The sequence below is a fragment of the Cherax quadricarinatus genome, chromosome 5 (assembly GCF_038502225.1).
Source record: "Cherax quadricarinatus isolate ZL_2023a chromosome 5, ASM3850222v1, whole genome shotgun sequence".
Classification (NCBI taxonomy): domain Eukaryota; kingdom Metazoa; phylum Arthropoda; class Malacostraca; order Decapoda; family Parastacidae; genus Cherax; species Cherax quadricarinatus.
Window position 1 is genome coordinate 73293714 of NC_091296.1, and position 26270 is coordinate 73319983.

Below are 26270 nucleotides of genomic sequence, written 5' to 3' on the forward strand. Positions count from 1 at the left end.
TTAGATATCACCATCATGGGGAAGTTGTAGGTATTACCATCATCATGGGGAAGTTCTAGGTATTACCATCATCATAGAGAAGCTCTAGGTATTACCATCATCATGGGGAAGCTCTAGGTATTACTACCATCACAGAGAAGCTCTAGGTATTACCATCATCATGGGGAAGCTCTAGGTATTACTACCATCAGAGAGAAGCTCTAGGTATTACCATCATCATAGAGAAGCTCTAGGTATTACCATCATCATCATCACTTCAGGCAGTTTCCCATGGGATGCACCAGTGATCCTTGTAGCCAAGGAAGATGGAACTTGGCACCCCATCATTGACTTTAGCCAACTCAATATAAAGATGATCCCAGAATTGTTTTTTGCTGCTTGTTGCCATTGAATTATGAAACAATAATAAAGTTTTTTCGACACTCTTTTACAAGGGTTGTGGCAAGTCCCTCTTCATGAGGACAGCCAAGATGTAACAGCCCTCTCTACCCTGACAGTTCACTATCACTTCCTCAGAATGGCCTTTGGACTCTGCAGCTTCCATATATTTTCGGGACTCGCAACTAATATCTTTAGAAATCTCATTGGTACGTGTCTCATGGTATAATCTGGAGGCCTAGCCTAGGGCCGGGCCATGGTACCATTAACTCCTGAAAACATGCACCAGGTATTTTGTGAAGGTAGTGAGGTAGTGATACCTATGTGTAATGATAATGTACTATGGTTAGTGTGTCTAGCCTGGGCTTGAGAGACCGACCACCTAACAAGGCTGAGGGATTGATCACCTACTAACAAGACTGAGGGGCTGATCACCTACTAACAAGACTGAGGGATTGATCACCTACTAACAAGGCTGAGGGACTCATCCTCTAACAAGGCTGAGGAACTGATCACCTACTAACAAGGCTGAGGGACTCATCCTCTAACAAGGCTGAGGGACGGATCACCTACTAACAAGGCTGAGGGACGGATCACCTACTAACAAAGCTGAGGGACTGATCGCCTACTAACAAGGCTGAGGGACTGATCACCTTTCACTCCAGCAGAAGGCCGCGCAGACGAGTTAACTGACACTAGTACAAATCCCATAGATTTCGAAAAAGAAATTGCTAACATGCCCACTCACTCAGCACCTGACCAGATTCATGGAATGCCCAATTTATAAAGAAATGCAAAGTACCACTAGCACGAGCCCTCAGTATTTTCTGGAGAAAGAGCTTAGATCTAGGGGAAATACCGGAGGCCTTAAATAGTGCAGACATAGTTCCTTTGCATAAGGGAGGTAGTAGAGCACTAGCTAAAAACTAAGACGAGTAGCCTAACTTCTCACATCATAAAAATCTTCGAAAGAGCAAGGAGACGGCAGATTATAAAGTTCATGGACCAGCACAACCAGCATAACCCAAACCAGCATGGTTTTAGAGCAGGACGATCATGCCTGTCACAGCTGTTGAACCATTATGACAGAATTACGGAGGCGTTGCAAGACGACCAAAAACCAGATGTGATTTACAAAGATTTTGCAAAAGCGTTTGACAAATGCGACCATGGAGTGATAGCGCACAAAATGAGGTCCGTGGGCATTACGGGGAAGGTAGGCAGATGGATTTTCGAGTTCCTAACACACAACACAAAAAGTAGTAGTAAACAGGGCAAGATCCAGCATCAGCGAGGTAAAAAGCTCAGTTCCAAAGGCACCGTCCTGGCACCTCTGCTGTTTCTCATCCTCATAGCAGACATAGATAAAAACACCCGGCACACTTTTGTATCACTAAATTAAGCATGAAAGTCATTACGGTAGAAGACACGGAAAAATCACAGGAAGACGTAAGCAGGGTTTTCCAGTGGGCAGTGGAAAACAACATGACGTTTAATGGTGATAAGTTCCAGCTGCTTATGTATGGAAAGAATGAAGAACTCAAAAGGAGCACTATATACAAAACTCAAGAGGGTCACTAAATAGAACGTAAGGAACACGTAAAAGACCTGGGAATAATATGTCAGCTGACCTTTCTTGTAAAGACCATAACAAGACAAAGATCACGACAGCCAGGAAGATGACTCGGTGGGTATTGAGAACTTTCAAAGCAAGGGAAACAGTGCCGATGGTGACACTCTTCAAATCGCTAATGCTCCCTCACTTAGAATATTGCTCAGTGCTGACGGCCCCGTTCAGGGCAGGAGAAATATCGGAGCTGGAACAAATACAGAGATCGTTTACGGCACATATAGAACCAGTAAAGCACCTAAATCACTGGGAACGCCAGAGATATATGGTAATACATGTATATACCTGGAAGGTACTCGAGGGCCTGGCCCCCAAATCTGCACACTGCCATAACAACATACTGGAGTGAGCGATATGGGAGGAAGTGTAAAATAAACCCAGTGAGGAACAGGGGTGCGGTGGGCACAATAAGGGAAAATGTGTTAACATTCGTGGCCCCAAACTTTTCAACATCTTACCAGAAGATGTCAGAAACACGGCTGGAACAAGTGTAGAAGCCTTCAAGAGGAGACTAGACAAGTATCTTCACCAAGTGCCGTATCAACCAGGCTGTCATGGATATGTGGGGCAGTGGGCATTCAGCAGCAACAGCCTGGTTGACCAGGCAAGCATCAGACGAGCCTGGCCTATGACCGGGCTCCGAGAGTAGAGAAGCTCTCGAAACAAGGCTGAGGGATTGATCACCTCAAAACTACCACTCCTGATGCCTCCAGTGTTATATTCACCTAAATTCGTATGAAGACAGAAGTCTATGCAGGCAAAATGTTGCGATAATAATGATACCCAGATGTTGCTCGTGTGTTTTATCAACTGCGTTCACTCAGAGGGTGAGTGTTGCTGTACTGTTCTGTGTTCACTCAGAGGGTGAGTGTTGCTGTACTGTTCTGTGTTCACTCAGAGGGTGAGTGTTGCTGTACTGTGCTGTGTTCACTCAGAGGGTGAGTGCTGCTGTACTGTTCTGTGTTCACTCAGAGGGTGAGTGCTGCTGTACTGTTCTGTGTTCACTCAGAGGGTGAGTGCTGCTGTACTGTTCTGTGTTCACTCAGAGGGTGAGTGCTGCTGTACTGTTCTGTGTTCACTCAGAGGGTGAGTGCTGCTGTACTGTTCTGTGTTCACTCAGAGGGTGAGTGCTGCTGCACTGTGCTGTGTTCACTCACAGGGTGAGTGTTGCTGTACTGTTCTGTGTTCACTCACAGGGTGAGTGCTGCTGTACTGTTCTGTGTTCACTCAGAGGGTGAGTGCTGCTGTACTGTTCTGTGTTCACTCAGAGGGTGAGTGCTGCTGTACTGTTCTGTGTTCACTCAGAGGGTGAGTGCTGCTGTACTGTTCTGTGTTCACTCAGAGGGTGAGTGCTGCTGTACTGTTCTGTGTTCACTCAGAGGGTGAGTGCTGCTGTACTGTTCTGTGTTCACTCACAGGGTGAGTGCTGCTGTACTGTTCTGTGTTCACTCAGAGGGTGAGTGTTGCTGTACTGTTCTGTGTTCACTCACAGGGTGAGTGCTGCTGTACTGTTCTGTGTTCACTCACAGGGTGAGTGCTGCTGTACTGTTCTGTGTTCACTCACAGGGTGAGTGTTGCTGTACTGTTCTGTGTTCACTCACAGGGTGAGTGTTGCTGCACGGTGCTGTGTTCACTCACAGGGTGAGTGCTGCTGCACGGTGCTGTGTTCACTCACAGGGTGAGTGCTGCTGCACGGTGCTGTGTTCACTCACAGGGTGAGTGCTGCTGCACGGTGCTGTGTTCACTCACAGGGTGAGTGCTGCTGCACGGTGCTGTGTTCACTCACAGGGTGAGTGCTGCTGCACGGTGCTGTGTTCACTCACAGGGTGAGTGCTGCTGCACGGTGCTGTGTTCACTCACAGGGTGAGTGCTGCTGCACGGTGCTGTGTTCACTCACGGGGTGAGTGCTGCTGCACTGTGCTGTGTTCACTCACAGGGTGAGTGCTGCTGCACTGTGCTGTGTTCACTCAGAGGGTGAGTGTTGCTGTACTGTGCTGTGTTCACTCACAGGGTGAGTGCTGCTGCACGGTGCTGTGTTCATTCAGAGGGTGAGTGTTGCTGTACTGTGCTGTGTTCACTCACAGGGTGAGTGCTGCTGCACGGTGCTGTGTTCACTCACAGGGTGAGTGCTGCTGCACGGTGCTGTGTTCACTCACGGGGTGAGTGCTGCTGCACTGTGCTGTGTTCACTCACAGGGTGAGTGCTGCTGCACTGTGCTGTGTTCACTCACAGGGTGTGTGCTGCTGCACTGTGCTGTGTTCACTCAGAGGGTGAGTGTTGCTGTACTGTTCTGTGTTCACTCACAGGGTGAGTGCTGCTGCACTGTGCTGTGTTCACTCACAGGGTGAGTGCTGCTGCACTGTGCTGTGTTCACTCACAGGGTGTGTGCTGCTGCACTGTGCTGTGTTCACTCAGAGGGTGAGTGTTGCTGTACTGTTCTGTGTTCACTCACAGGGTGAGTGCTGCTGCACTGTGCTGTGTTCACTCACAGGGTGAGTGCTGCTGCACGGTGCTGTGTTCACTCACAGGGTGAGTGCTGCTGCACGGTGCTGTGTTCACTCACAGGGTGAGTGCTGCTGCACGGTGCTGTGTTCACTCACAGGGTGAGTGTTGCTGCACGGTGCTGTGTTCACTCACAGGGTGAGTGCTGCTGCACGGTGCTGTGTTCACTCACAGGGTGAGTGCTGCTGCACGGTGCTGTGTTCACTCACAGGGTGAGTGCTGCTGCACGGTGCTGTGTTCACTCACAGGGTGAGTGCTGCTGCACTGTGCTGTGTTCACTCACAGGGTGTGTGCTGCTGCACTGTGCTGTGTTCACTCAGAGGGTGAGTGTTGCTGTACTGTTCTGTGTTCACTCACAGGGTGAGTGCTGCTGCACTGTGCTGTGTTCACTCACAGGGTGAGTGCTGCTGCACGGTGCTGTGTTCACTCACAGGGTGAGTGTTGCTGCACGGTGCTGTGTTCACTCACAGGGTGAGTGCTGCTGCACGGTGCTGTGTTCACTCACAGGGTGAGTGCTGCTGCACGGTGCTGTGTTCACTCACAGGGTGAGTGCTGCTGCACGGTGCTGTGTTCACTCACAGGGTGAGTGCTGCTGCACGGTGCTGTGTTCACTCACAGGGTGAGTGCTGCTGCACGGTGCTGTGTTCACTCACAGGGTGAGTGCTGCTGCACGGTGCTGTGTTCACTCACAGGGTGAGTGCTGCTGCACGGTGCTGTGTTCACTCACAGGGTGAGTGCTGCTGCACGGTGCTGTGTTCACTCACAGAATAATTGCCGTTGCACAATACGCTCGACCCTTCTAGGTACAATCTAGACTGGGAGGAAATAGCAGCGCACCGTCATCCCCCGGAAGCGCAGCGCCGTGGGCACCGTCATCCCCTGAAAGCACAGCAGGTGTTCCCTGAATTCATAAAAATTTCGGAGCAACATTGACCTTCCTCACCCCGTGTAACCTCTGATTTTCCCTTCCTTGTCCCTAACCTGTCCTGTAACTAGCCTGCTCCTGTATCATGGCTGTAACACCATTAATTAACCTGGATGATGTACAGTATACCCTCACGCACGCAGGTTGGGTAGTATACCCTCACGCACGCAGGTTGGGTAGTATACCCTCACGCACGCAGGTTGGGTAGTAGCAGCAGGCTCATATATTTTAATACTGAGTGAAACAGAAGTCCATAAACGTGTGAAAAAGGATACAATTTGCATAATGCAACATGTATAGTTTGTTTATTTTAAATAACTGAAAGTAAAGTCACTCTTAAATGCAAGTCACATACTGTTGCTTCAGACTGGAGGGACTGGTACCGAAAATAGTACTTAGGAACACAAGAGGCTTGTGTCGTAAAGGGTTCTTAAATGGAGATATCGTAGTTGCACGATACCTCCCCAGATGGATCGTCTGCCGCCGAAGGCCGGGACAGCATGAGGTATCCCGTGAGCTATGAAAGCACAGGGATGATACTGAGAGAGAGCAACTATCAATAAGTGGTTACCTCCGAAGGAATGAGCACACTACTCTTCAGCACACTTCCCTTCCTGTATAAGGGGGATTACCAACACACCTCTGGGTGTCTTCAAGAGGGAACTGGACAAGTTTTTCAAATCAGTTCCTGATCAGCCGGGTTGTGGTGCATATATTGGAATACGGGTGGCGGGCACCGACAGTTTGATCGAGTAGACTAGCGACCTGGAGACCTTGTCTGGGATTTGGCCGCGGGGGTCGTGACCTCCGGAAGCGACTACAGGTAAACTGCACGAGTTTAGCGCTTCTCCATGGTTATAATTGTTATCCCCTCAATACCAGCCCCAAGGCCCTCCCTGCCCTCTCCATGCCCACTCTTTATTTACTATTCCCTCTATCCACCGTCGTCTGTATCCGGTGCTTTCTTAGGACACCTCTCTCCCCAACCACTTCCTCTTCTTCCCCACTCCTCCCACACTGGGATTTGAATGAAGCCATTGTTATTGTGGTGGCAGCGGCGGTTGGTGGGTAGTGTTAGTGGGAAGCAACCAAGAAGACTGAGGAAGCAACCAAGAAGACTGAGGAAGCAACCAAGAAGACTGAGGAAGCAACCAAGAAGATTGAGGAAGCAACCAAGAAGATTGAGGAAGCAACCAAGAAGACTGAGGAAGCAACCAAGAAGACTGAGGAAGCAACCAAGAAGACTGAGGAAGCAACCAAGAAGACTGAGGAAGCAACCAAGAAGACTGAGGAAGCCACCTATAAGACTGAGGAAGCAACCAAGAAGACTGAGGAAGCAACCAAGAAGATTGAGGAAGCAAACAAGAAGATTGAGGAAGCAACCAAGAAGACTGAGGAAGCCACCTATAAGACTGAGGAAGCAACCAATGTCGTAGGGGTTAATGTGGAGCCCAGCCTCTGCCTGTCTTCGCCTGTAGGTCTACACGCCGTCTGAGACCGGGGCAGAGGTACGAACGTGCACATGCGCATCCCGTGACGTCACACAACAGCCATAGGCCTAAAAGGGATCTCCTATCTAAAGCACATGGATGATACTATATGCTATGCTATATAACACAGGGATCAGCAACTATGTTGACACCAAGAAGACTGAGGAAGCAACCAAGAAGACTGAGGAAGCAACCAAGAAGACTGAGGAAGCAACCAAGAAGACTGAGGAAGCAACCAAGAAGACTGAGCAAGCCACCAGGAAGACTGAGGAAGCCACCTATAAGACTGAGGAAGCCACCTATAAGACTGAGGAAGCAACCAAGAAGACTGAGGAAGCAACCAAGAAGACTGAGGAAGCAACCAAGAAGACTGAGGAAGCAACCAAGAAGACTGAGGAAGCCACCTATAAGACTGAGGAAGCCACCTATAAGACTGAGGAAGCAACCAAGAAGACTGAGGAAGCAACCAAGAAGACTGAGGAAGCAACCAAGAAGACTGAGGAAGCCACCTATAAGACTGAGGAAGCAACCAAGAAGACGGAGGAAGCAACCAAGAAGACTGAGGAAGCAACCAAGAAGACTGAGGAAGCCACCTATAAGACTGAGGAAGCCACCTATAAGACTGAGGAAGCCACCAGTGGGCAACGGTAAACAATATGATGTTCAATGAGGACAAATTCCAACTACTCCGTTATGGAAAACTGGAGGAGATAATAACTAGAACAGAGTATACTACAGACTCTGGCCATACAATAGAGCGGAAAAATAATGTAAGGGACCTGGGAGTAGTAATGTCTGAGGATCTCACTTTCAAGGATCACAACAGTGCCACGAGCACAAGTGCAAAGAAAATGATAGGATGGCTAATGAGAACATTCAAAACGAGAGATGCCAAGCCAATGATGATCCTTTTCAAATCACTTGTTCTCTCTAGGCTGGAATACTGCTGTACATTAACATCTCCATTCAAAGCAGGTGAAATCGCAGATCTAGACAGTGTACAGAGATCCTTTACTGCAAGTACAAGTTCTGTCAAGCACCTTAACTACTGGGAACGCTTGGAAGCACTTGACTTGTACTCGTTGGAACGCAAGAGGGAGAGATATATCATAATCTACACTTGGAAAATCCTGGAAGGAATGGTCCCAAATCTGCACATAGAAATCACTCCCTACAAAAGTAAAAGACTGGGCAGGCGATGCAAAATGCCCCCAATAAAAAGTAGGGGCGCCATTGGTACACTAAGAGAAAACACCATAAGTGTCCGGGGCCCAAGACTGTTCAACAGCCTCCCACCAAGCATAAAGGGAACTACCAATAAACCCCTGGCTGCCTTCAAGAGAGAGCTGGATAGATACCTAAAGTCAGTGCCGGATCAGCCGGGCTGTGGTTCGTACGTTGGACTACTTGCGGCCAGCAGTAACAGCCTGGTTGATCAGGCCCTGATCCACCGGGAGGCCTGGTCATGGACCGGGCCGCGGGGGCGTTGATCCCCGGAATAACCTCCAGGTAACCTCCAGAAGGAATCCAAGACTGAGGAAGCCACCAAGAAGACTGGGGAAGCTTCCAATACTGAGGAAGCTACTAACCTGGAGTACCTGGAGAGAGTTCCGGGGGTCAACGCCCCCGCGGCCCGGTCTGTGACCAGGCCTCCTGGTGGATCAGAGCCTGATCAACCAGGCTGTTGCTGCTGGCTGCACGCAAACCAACGTACGAGCCACAGCCGGGCTGATCAGGAACTGACTTAGGTGCTTGTCCAGTGCCAGCTTGAAGACTGCCAGGGGTCTGTTGGTAATCCCCCTTATGTGTGCTGGGAGGCAGTTGAACAGTCTCGGGCCCCTGACACTTATTGTATGGTCTCTTAACGTGCTAGTGACACCCCTGCTTTTCATTGGGGGGATGGTGCATCGTCTGCCAAGTCTTTTGCTTTCGTAGTGAGTGATTTTCGTGTGCAAGTTCGGTACTAGTCCCTCTAGGATTTTCCAGGTGTATATAATCATGTATCTCTCCCTCCTGCGTTCCAGGGAATACAGGTTTAGGAACCTCAAGCGCTCCCAGTAATTGAGGTGTTTTATCTCCGTTATGCGCGCCGTGAAAGTTCTCTGTACATTTTCTAGGTCGGCAATTTCACCTGCATTGAAAGGTGCTGTTAGTGTGCAGCAATATTCCAGCCTAGATAGAGTGAAGAAGCCACCAAGAAGACCGAGGAAGTCACCAAGAAGACCGAGGAAGTCACCAAGATTGAGGAAGCTACGTTCAAATTTTAGAGTCATTGTTGGCATGACCCCAGCTGGGGCCAAGAGCAGCCAGCAGGGGCCATGAGCGACCCACGGGGGACATCCCCTTCTCACAAGGTGTAGTATAGATGGTCATGACATCACTTGGCCTAGTCTGGATGCTCCTACAGCACTTGCAGAATTCCACTGACGTGGGCGTTTGTGTGGCGTGTATGGGCATGTGTGTGTATGGGCGTGTGTGTGTGTGGAGGGGGGGAGGGGGGAAGTAAGTATTTGCAATAAAGTTATTAGAATTTGAGGTCTAGTCGAGAAGCTGACGTATGGAAGGAAAGTTAGACTTAATAGTAGGGTGAGACAGAGCAAGGTAGGTAGGTACAGCAGGGTAGGTAGGTACAGCAGGGCAGGTAGGTAGGTAGGTACAGCAGGGTAGGTATGTACAGCACAGGTAGGTATGTACAGTACAGGTAGGTATGCACAGCAGGGCAGGTAAGTATGTACACCAGGGCAGGTAGGTATGTACAGCAGGGTAGGTAGGCATGTACAGCAGGGCAGGTATGTACAGCAGGGCAGATAGGTATGTACAGCAGGGCAGGTATGTACAGCAGGGCAGGTAGGTAGGTGCAGCAGGGTAGGTAGGTACAGCATGGTAGGTATGTACAGCAGGGCAGGTAGGTATGTACAGCAGGGCAGGTAGGTATGTACACCAGGGTAGATTAAGTAGGTAGGGAGGGGGGTAGCTCAGGGTGATTAGAGCAGGGCAGGTTGGACAAGGTAGGTAGAGCAGGGCAGGTTGGACAGGGTAGGTAGAGCAGGGCAGGTTGGACAGGGTAGGTAGAGCAGGGCAGGTTGGACAGGGTAGGTAGAGCAGGGTAGGTTGGACAAGGTAGGTAGAGCAGGGCAGGTTGGACAGGGTAGGTAGAGCAGGGCAGGTTGGACAGGGTAGGTAGAGCAGGGCAGGTTGGACAGGGTAGGTAGAGCAGGGTAGGTTGGACAAGGTAGGTAGAGCAGGGCAGGTTGGACAGGGTAGGTAGAGCAGGGCAGGTTGGACAGGGTAGGTAGAGCAGGGCAGGTTGGACAGGGTAGGTAGAGCAGGGCAGGTTGGACAGGGTAGGTAGAGCAGGGCAGGTTGGACAGGGTAGGTAGAGCAGGGCAGGTTGGACAGGGTAGGTAGAGCAGGGCAGGTTGGACAGGGTAGGTAGAGCAGGGCAGGTTGGACAGGGTAGGTAGAGCAGGGCAGGTTGGACAAGGTAGGTAGAGCAGGGCAGGTTGGACAGGGTGGGTAGAGCAGGGCAGGGAAGGGTAGGATTGGTAGGATAGGGTAGAGCAGGACAGGATAAGGTAGGTTGGGCAAGTCTTTGTAAGCAGAGAATGTTTGGTATGTATGACGGCCTCTTTACCTCACCCCACTCCTCTGCTCTCCCCTCCCTTCCCCTCCCCTCCTGTCCCCTCCCTTCCCTTCCCCTCCCCCCCCCTCCCCCCCTCCCCTCCCCTCCCCTTTTGCTGCTAGTATCTCTGTTTTGTGGCTCTGTTGACTGCCTGTTGATGTTCCTGGGGTCACTGCCCCCCAGCGGCCAGGTCCTAGATCGGGCATGTTGGTCAGTCAGGCTGTTGATGCTAGCAACAGGTGGTCCACCGTCAGCACCACACCTTGGTTGATCAGTTTCCCCTTGAAGACAGGTTAGGGGTTTATTGTTAATACCCTTTATATATAAAGGGAGAGTGAATTCCCCTTATATATGAAGGAGGAAGAATGAATTTCCCTTATATATGAAGGAAGGAGAGTGTATTCCCCATATATTCCCCTTATATATGGAGGGAGAGTGAATTCCCCTTATATATGAAAGGAGTGAGTTTCTCTGTCTCCATCCCCAGAGATCCAACGGGTGCTTTCCCATCTATATTCTGGATTGTGGGATGCCATTTAATGGGTGTTTTGTGTGTATTGTGTCCCTGGTGCAGGCAGTGTGTGTGTGTATGTGTGTGTGTGTGTGTGTGTGTGTGTGTGTGTGTGTGTGTGTGTATGTGTATATATATATATATATATATATGTGTGTGTGTGTGTGTGTGTGTGTGTGTGTGTGTGTGTGTGTGTGTGTGTGTGTGTGTGTGTGTGTGTGTATATATATGTGTGTGTGTGTGTGTGTGTGTGTGTGTGTGTGTGACTGATTTTGTCGCCGAAGCGCCTAGCTTATTGTTCCCCCCCCCCCTCAAGGAAGGTTCCTTGATGTTGGTGAGGGGCTCTTGATTTAGGGAATTGGATCTGTGCTCCAGTTCCCCGAATTAAGCCTGAATGCCTTCCACATCCCCCCCCCCAGGCGCTGTATAATCCTCCGGGTTTAGCGCTTCCCCCTTGATTATAATAATAATTATTGTTCCCCTCATATCCATCTTGTGGATGGTATTGGCTAGTTTATTTTGCACCCCATATCCATCCTGTGGACAGCAGTGGCTAGTTTATTGTGCACCTTATATTCATCCTGTGGATGGTAGTGGCTAGTTTATTGTTGGTCTATATCCTGTGGATGGTAACGCAAGAGCATGTGGATACACAAAAACTCAAGGAACTAGGCCTCAGAAGGATTAACGGGAGTACATCTACAGTTGACTTATCTGTTGAGTAAATTTAGGATATTTGCTTAATATGTATATCTTATTTTCTTTAGTATCTTGATATATCACATAGGCTATTATATTGTCTATCTCTGTGCAACACTTGGGTATATTCTGGAAACGCTTCGTCAGCCAGTGCCTTCATCAGTCCAGTACAAAAAAGAACGGTGGACGATGAGGAGTTATAGGTAATCAGTCCCTCAGCCTGGAGTCAGTGTGTTCAGTCCATCAATCTTGATAATAGAGAAATATGTATTGGTTTTCTAAACCATTTGTATAAGTGTCTATCTATACTCTTAAGTAAGTGGAGAATTAAGCACATAGTGTTCAAGATTGTGAAGATAAGGCGTCTAACCACATACTTTACATTAAGTTTGATCATCTGTATCTCTGCCAAACTGCCAGAAGTGTTTGTAACCAAGCCTAAGCCTGCCAGATGTACATTATTATTATTATTATAATCAAGGGGGAAGCGCTAAACCCGGAGGATTATACAGCGCCGGGGGGGGGATGTGGAAGGCATTCAGGCTTAATTCAGGGAACTGGAGCACAGATCCAATTCCCTAAATCAAGAGCCCCTCACCAACATCAAGGAACCTTCCTTGAGGGGCCAGATGTACAGAGATTCATCAGTGTTATTCTTCACCTTGACTCCTTCTTTCATCCCCGTTTTCTTGCTCCCTTTTCCTTCCTTTCTTCCCCCCCCTTCCCTACCCCGTCCACCCCAAGAGTGTTGTCCAGGTGGCAGCAGGTGAAAGGCGGCGCCTGGTGTACATTCCTCGTCACCAGGTGAAGGAGAGTATACACAAACTGCTAGAATTAAACCCCAGGAGTAAACCTACAAGAATATATTTGTGAGATTAAAGCCAGGTGGTAAACACATGCTGGGGGGAGGGAGGAGGGGAGTGTCGAGGAGGTGACCTCACCTGGGGAGGACAGCTGTCGCTAGGGGTCGTTAATCACCCCTGTACCTCCTACAACCCTCCCCCCCCTCCCCACCTCATTTTTCCTGCGCCCTGCCCTGTCTTCCCCTCGTCTGCTGGCAGAGTTGTATTTGCTCTTGTTGCCACCTTCCTAGATAAGAACTGTAGGAACTGAATTATTTGCCATCCTAATTGCAAATAATTATGACACTGAGCTTGACTCTATGATTATTATTGATTGTGTCATTATTGAAGGTTCTTGATTCACTCTAACAACATGCTCATTAAAAAAAGAAGTATAGATATTAAAAAATTAGAGGAAAAGGAATTAATTTACAATTGTTATGGATTCCATCACACACTCAATTATTCCTTCATGATAAAGTTAATAAGTTAGCCAGAAAATATACCCTGAAGGAAAATGTAGAATATAACTTTGGTGTGTGTGTGTGTGTGTGTGTGTGTGTGTGTGTGTGTGTGTGTGTGTGTGTGTGTGTGTGTGTGTGTGTGTGTGTGTGTGTGTGCGCGCGCGTGCGTCTGGCGTTAGAAATAATATTAAGAGAGAAGTAAATAATGTAATAGGAATGCAGTTAGAAGCCCGGGCAGATAAATACGTTTATGGAGCAACTTGTAGTGTGAACACTGATGTTGTAGTAGACAGTCTTAGGCTTGGTTACAAGTGCTTTTGGTATTTTGACAGACACACAGATGATGATCAAACCTAATGCACAGTATATGACCAACCTTATGGTCACTATCTTGAACACTATGTGCTTAATTGTATATTTATTGTGGAATATAGATATAGTATAACCTATGTGATATGTCAAGATATCTTATTAATGAAAATAAGATACCAGACATTAAGCAGATTTCCTAAATTTGCTTGCAACAGTTATGTCAACTGTAGATGTACTCCTGTTAACCCCATCTGGGGCCCAGTTCCTAGTCCTTTTGTGTACCCATATGCTCCTGTGCTGCCATCCACAGGATATATATAGGGTGCACAATAAACTAGCCATTCGCTTCCACATAATGGATATGGGTGCACAATAAACTAGCCACTACCAACCACATGATGGATATGGGTGCACAATAAACTAACCACTACTATCTACATAATGGATGTGGGCGCACAATAAACTAGCCACTACTATCTACATAATGGATGTGGGCCCACATCCAGGTAGTCACTTCAGTGGGAAAATCTCAAGTCTAATTCTTCCCCTCTCCACTCTACCCAATTCCAACACTTCCCACCTCTCTCCCCTACCGTTTTCCCCCTTCTTACACTCCCTCTTCGTCCTTCCCACTAATTCCCAAGTGGTAAGGGCGCAAAAGGGATTACTAATCTGTTGTTTCACTCAGCTTAGGAATTACAGTGATGTAAAAATGGTGACTAATGGGTGAGGAATACTCTCTGTTGAGTGAATGTTGTTACATTGAGGGGGAGGGGGGTCCAGGCCTTGCGGAAAATGGGGAGGCTCTCCTCTCTCTCAAGAACAAAAAGGCACAATACGGTGGCTAGGACAATACATAAGTAACACGCACATGGGAGAAGGAAACTTATAACGACGTTTCGGTCCTATGTGCGGGTTATTTGTGTACATTCTCTCGCTTGCTGGTTTGTTGGCTTTCTTCCTCATGTGAGGAATACTTCAGGAGTGCTGTGAGTATTGTACAGGATAAGAGCTGTTCTCCTACCCTGGCTCGTGTTAGAACCTGTGGGATATGTGACCATGTTGTGACGTGTTATGACGTTTGACGCATTGTGACATGTTGTAACATAAGTGTTATTTCTTCTCTTCCACACACACACACACACACACACACACACACACACACACACACACACACACACACACACACACACACACACACACACACACACACACACACACACAACCTTGGTAACTTTCCAGGTAAGTGATATAGAATAGCGTGACTCAATGTTTCGATGATAATTTAGTACAACCCCTCACAAACTTTACACCATACTTGTAAAGCAATCCTACGAAAATACAGTAGTACTAAATTGAATACATTAAAATACAACACTGGAGACAGTAGTTCCGAAGTGATCAGTGTCTCACCTTGAAGGTACTTTTGCTAGTAATAATGCTAGGATTACTGACAATATGTTAGCTAAAAGGATACATGTGCAACTAATGTTAAATTTTATTGTGGCAACGTTTTGCTCTCTAGGAGCTTTATCAAGCCGTTGCGGCTTCACAAAGTTCATGGAGAGCAAAACGTTGCCACAGTAAAATGTCACATTAGTTGCACTTGTTGGCTTTCGCCTAACAGTACTTCTGCTGTCTCCAGTGTCATGTTCTGTACTGAAGGAAGAAGCTTGTTGTGCAGGCTAAACGTTCCATCAGCTTGTATATACAACTTGAATATTTGTGTTACTTATTGACGCACGTGACATGTAAACTAATACTTGCTTTCTCTTTGCAGGTACGTTGCTGACAAGTGTTATGCTTTGGTATTGGTATCCACTCATATGAGGTACTTGGTATCCACTCATATGAGGTACCTAGTATCCACTCATATGAGGTACCTGGTAGCCACTCATATGAGGTACCTAGTATCTACTGCTATGAGGTACCTAGTATCCACTCATATGAGGTACCACGTATCCACTGTTATGAGGTACCAGGTATCCACTGCTATGAGGTACCCCTCAGATACAAGGTGTTGATGGGGTAGGTCGATGGTGGTTGCAAAGCTTTGGACGTTATAGCTTGGTAAGTACATACCCACATGCTATCTTATATACTCTGAGACATTGTAAACAGCTCGTCAGTTTACTGTGGTTCATATTTAATAAATTATTCTTGATGTTAATGTATGGATAGGTTAGGTAAGGTTTGTCAGGAAACAGGACAAGTGCTTCCTGACGCGGGTCTTAGTCATATGATGACCTGCAGCCGAGCTTTTGGTTATCTGATCGAGGCCTTCCGCTGGCTTACCGGTCCACCCCTTTAAAAATTATGGTTATAATTACAACGTAGAACTAATGGGTAGATGAACTGTGGTTTTAATGACACGTGGAGTTGATAACTTTCAAACCTGAAACAAGTGAATTCGTAATGGACGATAGTCAAATGTATAAGCAGAATAAATAGTCCATGAGTTTGGCAAGCCCATCGCTGGACAATTTTCCGTTGAAACCTTTGGTACAGAATGGTACAGTGCTGGGCCTACGTGGACCACGAGTGAGTCCCGCTCCATGCCATTGTTTAATGGTAGATACTTTGACGTGGGAGGGAGTATAAGGAGGGATACACATGCTCACTGGGATATCTAAGGAACAGAGGGGATACACGGAAGAATTCTTATGTATTATAAGGCTGACAAGCAGGTGGTATGTTAGTAGTAAGATAAGATTTGTTCGAATTTTTAATCCAGGGGAGGTTAGCCACCCATGATAACCCAAGAAAGTCAGTGCGTCATCGAGGACTGTCTTATTTCCATTGTGTCCCTTTAATCTTGTCCCCCAGGACAAGGTTTTCCTGCTCCTGCAGCCCTGCCCTGGGCCAGGCTTGTCTGGTGCTTGCCTGGTTAATCAGGCCGTTGGTATCTAGTTAGGTATGAGAGTAGGAGCAAGGGGTGCCCCCTCATCTACATAAGAATGAGTAAGACTTGAATAGGCTTTACCCTTAGGGAATACGCCTTTGAGGGGAAAGTTGTCCCCTTTCCCCCTTAGATGAAGGTGGAGTGAAGGGGCACTACAGCTAGTACCCGTGTAATGAGGGGTGGTGAAAGGGGTGGAGTACCTCAACAAAGGGGAAAAGGGGTTAAAATTTCGCGCGTGATTTCCTGGGAGGGAGACGGAGAGGCAATCCTGCAACGGTCAGCCACCATTACTAGGTTCTTGTTGCTTCCTCTGTGTGTGTGTGTGGGGGGGGTGTTAGTTACCATTTTGGCCTAGGCACATGTCGACTGTGTGTGTGTGTGTGTGTGTGTGTGTGTGTGTGTGTGTGTGTGTGTGTGTAATAAGGCTTCCTACACCAGTTCGTCAGCTGACGTCATGTTCCCAGTTTATAATTATTTGTGAGGTGTTTGTGTGTGGTTGTGGTTGTGGCGTGAGTGGTGGTGGTAGTGATAGTGACGGCGTGAGTGGTGTTAGTAGTGATGATAGTGACGGCGTGAATGGTGGTAATAGTGGTGACAGTGACAGCGTGATTAGTGGTGGTAATAGTGATGGTGCTAGTAGTGATGGTAGTAATGATGATAGTGATGGTGGTACTAGTGATATAGTGACGGCGTGAGTGGTGGTAGTAATGATGGTGGTTGCGTAACTGGTGATGGTAGTAGTAATGTCAAGTGATGGTGAATGTACGTATGGTTATGGCAGACAAGTATATTAACTACTAGGATCGCTTAAATTAGTCCTTGAACTGTACTCCTTGGAACGTAGGCGAGGCGATGAGTGCACTGAGAACTCAGTATGTGTTAAAGGATCACGACTCTTCATCACCCAACAAACATCTAGCTGCCTTTATGCGGGAACTAGACACATTCATCAAAAAACAGTTCCTGATCAGTCGGGTTGTGGGTCATACGTTGGACTGCGGGAACCAACAGCTTGATTGAAGCCGATTCCTGGCTGGAAGATTTTCATTATGCCTAGATTTTAGCTTTTCATAATGTGCTGACTTATTAATTAATAATAATAATAATAATAATAATGATAATAATAATTTATTATTATATATGTAGTTTGTTTAGATATGGATGCATCTATAATTTAGGCTGTGAAGAAGTTCATATATTTTTCTTAAGCGTTTATTAGTCCAGTTATCTGTATAATCACGTGAAATGTTAGCAGATACTGTAGTATTTGTTGTTAATATTGAGCTCATGTTTTGTCGTCCTGCTCAAGTGCAACACTGCCATGATAGGTTACGTTAGTTAGTTTAATGTTTATTATGCACCCCATACCCATCCTGTGGGCGGTAGTCAAAAGATTACAGAGGTACATAATTGGTCCAGGGACTGGACTCCAAAGTTTTGATAGCTGAGCAAGTTAGAGGTAATGAATTCACAATTTACAAAGGTAATGAACTCACAATTTACAAAGGTAATGAACTCACAATTTACAAATGTAATGAACTCCAGGTAGGTCTGGTCACAATCATGTCAAGTTACAAAGGTATTTACAGATTACAGAGGTACGTAATGGGTCCAGGGACTGGGCCCCCAAAGTTAGGTTACGTTGAAGTTTAAATTTACACACACGAGTTTTTGCCGCTGGCAGCGGAATATTGCATTTTTGTACTCTTAGTTCAGAGAATTGTTGGGTCGTGTCTGTGAGATGGGTTGATTCTGTTGGTAATTGAAAGTAGAGAATCATTATGAAGCTGATATGAACGCGTCTCCCAGTAGCAGGTATGTGAGGCGTTCGAATATGGCGGGTGGGTGTGGGGTGGTGGTTATTGGCTGGCAACTGCCGCCACACCCAACCACTCCTTCATTTACTCCATTTTTATCAAGTATTCACATATTCTATCACCATTTAGGTGCTGTTCAGGCCACTCGTTAACGCTGATTGATGCCCGAGGAGGCGAGCTAAGGTAGTTAAAGTCGGTGCAGCAGCTGACGAAAGGAGAAAAAATTCTGGGTTGACAACTCCTCGTTCAACGTTGGACTTACGCGTGCTGGTCTTGGAGCAGCTGCTGCTGTTTAGTTGGCTGGGTGCTCAAGTCGAGAAAGGTCGAGGTTTTTGGGAGTGTATGGGTTGTATATCTTCTATAAATGGTGGTTCAACGTGGGATATATACCAGTTATACATGAATTTGCTGTCAAAATGGAAGCAGTGCGGTGTCGTGAAGTTACCGAAGCACTGTGCAAATAGCGAGGCTTCTGGGTTATCAAACGTTTGGCAATTACTCGGGACAGGTGACTTAAATGCAAGATGCAGATTCGTAACTGGATTAGCTTCGCAGGAACCTCGAACAATTCGCCAGCGAGGTTCCGGGCGACTTCAACCCCAGCAGCGGGGATAACTGAACACCTGGAACCTGGCACGCACACTGGAGGTGAGTATCTCAGAGCCTCAAGTTACAAATGAACTTTAAAGGAAGACTCGAACTCTTGTCTTCTGATGCTTATATTAGATGTAGTAGATTTATTCAGGATAAATTTAAAAGAAAAATTTATATAATATTTTTTATATAATATATAACGAATTTAAGTATTTTTGAGGAATTGGAGGGATGTTCTAATTTCACAGGTTATTTACGTCTTTTATTTCTATTTTCCATTTATACACTTCAGCTATATTTCCCCAGATTCCACGTTTTTGCTCAGAGGCAAATACGATGAATTATTTCCATTAGCGACCTCATCGTAAGTCGCTCTGGTAACACGTGTCTTACTGTCACTGAAGTGGGTAAACTACAGCCAACCTCTCTCAACATGTCTACAGCACAGTCAACATGTCAGCAAAAGTAATGATACATTAAAAAACGCACCAGTTCTTGCATCTCTAGTTTTATTTTAAACTGCTTACATTTTGTTGAACTTGCAGTGTTTCATGATTTACATTAATAATAACAAAATATTAAACAGCCAGGACAGCCATAACTACAAATTCAAACAAATACAAATTAGGTAATAAAAGGTTCACTTACCTTAAGAGGATATGTATCAATAATCATTGTAAGACCAAATATTTTTAGAAATTGCCAGAGTACAGCAGCTCTGAAGATTTATCTGATCTGACCGGCTTTTTTTTTTTTACCTGAGACAAGACACTTTTGGAATAGCCCACATTAAAGTGTAAGATATACTCAAGACGTAAAAATATTGTTCAGGAGATCCCCGGTCCCAGATCAGGCATGTTGGTTGTTGGTCTGATCGATCAGCCATGCAGAAGATACACTGAAAATATTGTTTAGATTTTAATGTAATCTCTCAAAGAGATAAGAGCCGTAAGGAAAACTGAGAGAAATCTTAAATAGGTTTCGTATGCAAAATTCAGGGCAAGAACAACATCTAGTAATGGGCCTTTGATTAAAGATGAGACACACTGACGGCAACAAAGAAATTACTGAAATACTTAACTCTCAGTACGACTCAAGTTTTCAATGAGCCACTTATCGACTTATAAATTGATGACCCAGATGAGTTAGTTTTTCACGAACGAGACAAAAATGCTGCAGACATCTCCCTGATCTTTGACATAACCTCAACCAAATGGATGGGCATCTAGTCAATAGCTTCGAAGTCATTCATTGGAGGCCCATGCACTCCGCACCAGGCCCAGTCTCGTGGAACTCGATGTTCATCACTAATTGCAACAAACTCTTAACTCGTGCCTTAAATATTCCCTGTAGAAGCCTAGACACCGGAGTCATCACAGTCTTTAAAACCACTGATACTGACCCACTCCACGAGGATGATAGTTAAGTATTTGCAAATATATATATATACACTAGCAGCCTTAATATCCCACATAATAAATTTTTTAAAGGGTTTTAAGACGCGAGATTACCAGCATTTGCGCAACCCAGGTAAACATGGGTTCATAACAGGTCTCTTCTACCTTTCACAATTGCTGGAGCACTATGGCGTGGTCTTGGATGCACTGAAAGACTAGCAGAATATTGTTTACACTGACTTGGCAAAAGTCTTTGACAAGTACGACCATGGAGGTATTTGCTCACAAAATACGTGTAAAAGGAATAACTGGGAAGGAAGGCAGATAGATATTTAACTTACTCGACAGAACCCAAACAGCAATGGTAGAGAGAGTGAAATAAGGAGCTTCTACAGTGAAAAGTTCTGTCCCCCAAGGCATGGAACTCTCCCCACTTCTCTTTCTCATTCTCATATCTGACATAGACAGGAACATCAGCCATGTTAGAATCTGCACGAAAGTGGCATCCCTAGAAGACACAGTGAGCCACCAAGCTGATGTAAACCATGTCTTCTGGTGGGCTATTGACAACAGGATGATGTTCAGTGAGGACAAATTTCAGTTATAACGCAATAAAAGAGTGGATGAAAAAAAGATCAGAGTACAAGTCAAGTCAAAGCACTCGACAGAAACTAATTAATTTAAATGTGAGAGATCTGGGAGTGATAATATCAGATCTCACGTTCAAGGAGCACAACAGTGTTGTTATACCAACTACAAGAAAATGATAGGTCTGATAACTAGAACCTTCAAAACAAGAAATGCTAAGCCAGTGATACTCTTCTGGTCATTAGTTTTCTCTAGGCTGGAACATGACTGTGTACTAACGGCACCCTTCAAGACAGGCGAAGTTGCCGAGATAGAAAATGTACAAAGAATCTTTGTCATGTGGGTTTTCGATACGTGGATGGGTAAAAATACTCACGTAGGCTGGTAGTACGTATAATATATATCAGGAAGTATGGGAAGCGCCAACAGCCGACCTGCCTCTCTCTGCTGCCTATCTTCGACTGACTCACAAGTGTCTACAGGGTGAGGGTGTTTGAAATCCTGCTATGGTCAGCAGCAATATGAATACAGTCAATGATTCACACAGACGGTTGGTAGTGAGTCATCTACTGGTACACTGGTTACTGGTAACTGGTTACTAGGAACTGGTACTACTACTGAGATCTTCACAGCTCGTATAAACTCAGAGTAACGTAGTGTGGTATCACAGTGCTGCCTTACTCTTGAGAAAGCCTCCTCTCATTCCACCTGTTGCTACGCTTGCAACATTACATAGCTCCTGATGACTCATGGAGAGGTGTGAAAGATCTTCAGCTGAAGATTTCCCACCTCCGTGGCTTGTCTTGCATTGTTAAGCTCGCCTGTATGGGTTGTAGCACATACTGTGTTAGCTAGATTATTAGCCAGTGTCTTTGAATCTTAGGAAAACGGAAAAATTAAAGTTTCAAGAGTGTGTGTAGAAAACTTCACGAAAAAGCTGGATCAATCAAGTTGTGATGGATATGTGGGCCAGCCGGCCAGCAGCAGCAGCAACCTGGTTGACCTGGCAAGCACCAGACAAGCCTGGCCAAGGGCCAGATAGGAGTAAGAAAACTCTGGAAACCCATCAAAGGTATGTAATATATATAATTGGCCATACATGGTATGTGCGGGACCACCCGGTTGTAAGGTTTCTGGCATAGTGTTTATTCCTGGTGTTTTGGTGTTTAAAAACCGGATGTTTTGATGTCCGTGTTTGCTGGGAGACGGTTAGGCAGTAGGGAGCAGTGCGAGGCTCATGTTACTTTAATCTCGGACCCCTCTCAGGAAACACAGACACACACACACACACACACACACACGAGGACAGGAGAGATAGGGGGGACATGATAACGACATACAAAATACTGAGAGGAATTGACAAGGTGGACAAAGACAGGATGTTCCAGAGATTGGACACAGTAACAAGGGGACACAGTTGGAAGCTGAAGACGCAGATGAATCACAGGGATGTTAGGAAGTATTTCTTCAGCCACAGAGTAGTCAGTAAGTGGAATAGTTTGGGAAGTGATGTAGTGGAGGCAGGATCCATACATAGCTTTAAGCAGAGGTATGATAAAGCTCACGGCTCAGGGAGAGTGACCTAGTAGCGATCAGTGAAGAGGCGGGGCCAGGAGCTCGGACTCGACCCCCGCAACCTCAACTAGGTGAGTACAACTAGGTGAGTACAGACACACACATACACACACACACACACACACACACACGCACAGACACACACAGACACGCACACAGACACGCACACAGACACGCACACAGACACGCACACAGACACGCACAGACACACACACAGACACGCACAGACACACACACACACACAGACACACACACACACACACACACACACACACACACACGCACACAGACACAGACACACACACACACACACGTGTCTAGGACAAAATGGTAACTAACACAACTTATCTTTCTTATCTAAATATTATATTCTCATATTTTTCTATATTGTTTCATTTGGAAAATATAAAAATTTTTATTTGTTAATTGCATGATGAATCACTTAACAAGGCAGATTAAATTATGTTTACCCTGAACCATCATGTCACCAACAACCAATCTGAGCACGAGACTAGTGATTATAATTGGACTAGTACTAACAGTTAATAGTACTTTGTATGTAGATTTGAGTCCCGTGTAGGTATATAAGTGTTAGTGTACATTTTAGTTCTGCTCTGTGTAGGTATAAGTGTTAGTGTAGGTGTTAGTGTTAACTACCTTGCTGGAGCGTTGGTGGGGAGTACCGTAAGACATTGTGTTACTGTATTTTGCTTTCTGGCTCCCCCTTCCCTCATCATCCGCTACCACCAACCCCTCCTTGCTCTGCTTCGTCTTGGCTTGCCCTCCCCCTCCCCGTCCCACCATGCACCGCCCCCATCATGCTCTGCTCCGCCCTACTCTGCTGCATGCCTTGCACTTCCTTGCCTGCTGTATCTCCCCCCCCCCATCACTTCATCTTACTGCTTCCTCCTTATCCTTTCTATCTTTATCCCCGCCTCTTATCTCTTCGACCTGCACTGCTTTCCTTCCATCTTACTCCACCTCCCCTCCTTACTAACCTTCCGTCTTACTCCACCTTCCCTCCTTACTAACCTTCCGTCTTACTCCACCTTCCCTCCTTACTAACCTTCCGTCTTACTCCACCTTCCCTCCTTACTAACCTTCCGTCTTACTCCACCTTCCCTCCTTACTAACCTTCCGTCTTACTCCACCTTCCCTCCTTACTAACCTTCCGTCTTACTCCACCTTCCCTCCTTACTAACCTTCCATCTTACTCCACCTCCCCTCCTTACTAACCTTCCGTCTTACTCCACCTTCCCTCCTTACTAACCTTCCGTCTTACTCCACCTTCCCTCCTTACTAACCTTCCGTCTTACTCCACCTTCCCTCCTTACTAACCTTCCGTCTTACTCCACCTTCCCTCCTTACTAACCTTCCGTCTTACTCCACCTTCCCTCCTTACTAACCTTCCGTCTTACTCCACCTTCCCTCCTTACTAACCTTCCGTCTTACTCCACCTTCCCTCCTTACTTGCGTCTTTCTCCACGTTCCCTCCTTACTAACCTTCCGTCTTACTCCACCTTCCCTCCTTACTAACCTTCCGTCTTACTCCACCTTCCCTCCTTACTAACCTTCCGTCTTACTCCACCTTCCCTCCTTACTAACCTTCCGTCTTACTCCACCTTCCCTCCTTACTAACCTTCCGTCTTACTCCACCTTCCCTCCTTACTAACCTTCCGTCTTACTCCACCTTCCCTCCTTACTAATCCCGTCTTACTCCACCTTCCCTCCTTACTAACCTTCCGTCTTACTCCACCTTCCCTCTTTACTAACCTTCCGTCTTACTCCACCTTCCCTCCTTACTAACCTTCCGTCTTACTCCACCTTCCCTCCTTACTAACCTTCCGTCTTACTCCACCTTCCCTCCTTACTAACCTTCCGTCTTACTCCACCTTCCCTCCTTACTAACCTTCCGTCTTACTCCACCTTCCCTCCTTACTAACCTTCCGTCTTACTCCACCTTCCCTCCTTACTAACCTTCCGTCTTACTCCACCTTCCCTCCTTACTAACCTTCCGTCTTACTCCACCTTCCCTCCTTACTAACCTTCCGTCTTACTCCACCTTCCCTCCTTACTAACCTTCCGTCTTACTCCACCTTCCCTCCTTACTAACCTTCCGTCTTACTCCACCTTCCCTCCTTACTAACCTTCCGTCTTACTCCACCTTCCCTCCTTACTAACCTTCCGTCTTACTCCACCTTCCCTCCTTACTAACCTTCCATCTCACTCCGCCTTCCTTACTAACCTTCCATCTCACTCCACCTTCCTTACTAACCTTCCATCTCACTCCACCTTCCTTACTAACCTTCCATCTCACTCCACCTTCCTTACTAACCTTCCATCTCACTCCGCCTTCCTTACTAACCTTCCATCTCACTCCGCCTTCCTTACTAACCTTCCATCTCACTCCGCCTTCCTTACTAACCTTCCATCTCACTCCGCCTTCCTTACTAACCTTCCATCTCACTCCACCTTCCTTACTAACCTTCCATCTCACTCCGCCTTCCTTACTAACCTTCCATCTCACTCCGCCTTCCTTACTAACCTTCCATCTCACTCCACCTTCCTTACTAACCTTCCATCTCACTCCACCTTCCTTCCTTACTAACCTTCCATCTCACTCCACCTTCCTTCCTTACTAACCTTCCATCTCACTCCACCTTCCCTTCCTCCTTGAAGGATCTCATCGACACAGCATATTTGTTCAGCACTTAAAGAAATTTAATGAACAGATCCTTAAGTGAGTCTTAAAATACTTCCCAAGCCTGCAAGTGACATCTTTGCTTATATATATATATATATATATATATATATATATATATATATATATATATATATATATATATATATATACACATATATATACACATATGTATATACATGTATATATGCAAGGAATTCGCAAGAGCAGGCGAAATATACACAAACACTGATCTCTGGCTGAAAGAGACTCGAACCTACGAACCTTGGAACAAGGTACGCAGTGCTATACCATTCTCACCACACTGGACCAATACCTTGGTGTCCAGCTTGCGCTAGACTTTGATCCAAGGCAGCCAGCTTTCAGGGAGAAGGCCTACAGCTTTTCATCTCATCCCCTGCATGCATCAGCCTTACTAGAAATTTTAACAATGCAAGGAATTCGCAAGAGCAGGCGAAATATACACAAACCCTGATCTCTGGCTGAAGGAGACTCGAACCTACGAACCTTGGAACAAGGTACGCAGTGCTATACCATTCTCACCACACTGGACCAAGTCAAGCGCAAGCTGGACACCAAGGTATTGGTCCAGTGTGGTGAGAATGGTATAGCACTGCGTACCTTGTTCCAAGGTTCGTAGGTTCGAGTCTCCTTCAGCCAGAGATCAGTGTACATGTATATATAAGGAACCGAACCCAGAAGGAGGTCGAAATATGCAGATCAATTAATCTTCTGAATTTGTCTCCATGTGGGTTATTATTGAACACTGACTAATGTTCATTTATATGTCGTGCCGAATAGGTAAAACTGGTCAATTAGCAAGAACTCGTTTAAAATTAAGTCTTTTCTAAAATTTTCTCTTGTACGTTTAAAGATGTATATATTTTTTCATTTATGTTAATGTAAAAATTAATAATTTTGTACCAAAAGAGCCTTAGAAAGCTTGCCTATTTAATTTAATTATTCCTAATCAAACTAAATATATTTCAGACAAGTTTACAATAATTTAATAAACACAATTAAATATATTTTTTTCGTTAGGTTCAGAATTATTTTTTTTTTGCGAAATTATTGCGTACACAAATTTTCTCTTGCCTTATACGACAAGAAGAGCGTTGCACGACATATATATATGAATAATCAGAAGAATGGATGGGGATTCGAACCGTGGTCTTGAATGGTAGTAGGTCCAGCAAACTACCTTTCACGCTACGGGTCATCGTCGGGAGGACTGGGATTCAGTCCTCGAAGGAGGTTCGAGACTCCATATTTTTCACAAAGTTTAGTAATATACATTACGTATTTTAGGCAGACGGGTTTT

The 26270-nt window shown here is 46.0% G+C and overlaps 1 protein-coding gene and 1 long non-coding RNA gene across 6 annotated transcripts in view; both read left to right on the forward strand.

Moving 5' to 3' along the window:
* LOC128685096 (uncharacterized) overlaps positions 1–26270 on the forward strand; it is a 937077-nt gene that overhangs the window by 797750 nt on the left and 113057 nt on the right. The gene's annotated exons all lie outside the window — the stretch shown is intronic.
* The window catches only part of LOC138855322 (uncharacterized), a 61077-nt gene continuing 50308 nt past the window's right edge, over positions 15502–26270 (forward strand). Inside the window, exons 1-2 of the long non-coding RNA XR_011394568.1 lie at positions 15502–18742; positions 18995–19153. This is a non-coding gene — a long non-coding RNA (uncharacterized lncRNA). The remainder of the gene's footprint in view (positions 18743–18994; positions 19154–26270) is intronic.